The sequence below is a fragment of the Solanum tuberosum genome, unplaced genomic scaffold (assembly GCF_000226075.1).
Source record: "Solanum tuberosum cultivar DM 1-3 516 R44 unplaced genomic scaffold, SolTub_3.0 scf00214, whole genome shotgun sequence".
In the NCBI taxonomy this organism is placed as follows: Eukaryota; Viridiplantae; Streptophyta; class Magnoliopsida; order Solanales; family Solanaceae; genus Solanum; species Solanum tuberosum.
In genome coordinates, this window is record NW_006239139.1 from 72,430 (window position 1) to 74,317 (window position 1,888).

Sequence of the window (1,888 nt, forward strand, 5' to 3'; positions counted from 1 at the left end):
GATCAGGTAAACCCTTCATTTTGCCGATTATCGTGTGCTATAGTCAATGGACTTTTTCGTGATCTGAAATTCTGATATATTTTTTGCCAAAATTTTTCGTGGACGTCCGTTAAGACCTTATCTATAGAGCCAGTTATCCTTCATGGTCAAAACGTCCTATTTTGAAGGTTAAATGTTCCCCACAGCAAATAAACCCCCATTTTGCCGATTTTCATGTGCATAGTCTATGGACTTTTTGGTGAAATGGAATTCCGAAATGATTTCTTCCAAAAATTTTCGTTAACGTCCGTTAAGCCTTAGATATTGAGCCAGTTAACCCTCACGGCCAAAACGAACCATTTTCAAGGTCTAACGACCCCCAGAGCAGGTAAACCCTCCATTTTGCCAATCTTCGTGTGCTATATAATCCATGGACTTTTTGGTGATATGGAATTTCGATATAATTTTGGCCAATAATTTTCGTGGACGTCCGTTAAGGCCTTATCCATGAAGCCAGTTAGCTCTGACGGACCAAACGTCCCATTTTGAAGGTCAAATAATCCCAGAGCAGGTAAACCCCCCATTTTGCTGATTTTCGTATGATTTAGTCCATGGACTTTTTCGTGATCTTGAATTTCGTCATAATTTTTGCCAAAATTTTTCATGGACATCCGTTAAGATCATAGCTATGGAGCCAGTTAACCCTCACGGCCAAAACGAACCATTTTCTAGGTCTAAAGACCCCTAGAGCAGGTAAACCCCCCATTTTGCCAATCTTCGTGTGCTATAGTCCATGGACTTTTTGGTGATCTGGAATTTCGACATATTTATTTCCAAAATTTGTCGTGGACGTCCATTAAGGCCTTAGCTATGGATCCGGTTAGCCCTCACGTCCAAAACATCCCATTTTGAAGGTCAAATGTGCCCCAGAGCAGGTAAACCTCATATCTTGTCGATTTTCGTGTGCTATAATCCATGGACTTTTTTAAGATATGGAATTTCGACTTAATATTTTCCAAATTTTTTTGTGGACGTCCGTTAAGACCTTAGTTATGGAGCCCAGAGCAGGTAAACCCCCCATTTTGCCAATCTTCGCGTGCTATAGTCCATGGACTTTTTGGTGATCTGGAATTTCGACATATTTATTTCCAAAATTTGTCGTGGACGTCCATTAAGGCCTTAGCTATGGATCCTGTTAGCCCTCACGTCCAAAACATCCCATTTTGAAGGTCAAATGTGCCCCAGAGCAGTTAAACCTCATATCTTGTCTATTTTCGTGTGCTATAATGCCTTAGCTATGGAGCCAGTTAGCCCTCATGGCCAAAACGTCTCATTTTGAAGGTTAAAAGTGCCCCAGAGCAGGTAAACCTCATATCTTGTCTATTTTCGTGTGCTATAATGCCTTAGCTATGGAGCCAGTTAACCCTCACGGCCAAAACATCCCATTTTGAAGGTCAAATGTGCCCAGAGCAGTTAACCTCATATCTTGTCGATTTTCGTGTGCTATAATGCCTTAGCTATGGAGCCAGTTAACCCTCACGGCCAAAACATCCCATTTTGAAGGTCAAATGTGCCCCAGAGCAGTTAAACCTCATATCTTGTCGATTTTCGTGTGCTATAGTCCATGGACTTCTATTTTCGTGTGCTATAATCCATGGACTTTTTTAAGATATGGAATTTCGACTTAATATTTTCCAAATTTTTTTGTGGACGTCCGTTAAGACCTTAACTATGTAACAAGATAGCCCTCACGGCCATAACGTCCCATTTTGAAGGTCAAATGTGCCTTACAGCAGGTAAACCCCCCATTATGCCGATTTTAATGCGCTTTAGTCCACAGACTTTTTGGTGATCTAAAATTTCGTATGCTAAATTCCATTGACTTTTTGGTGATCTGGAATTCCGACAT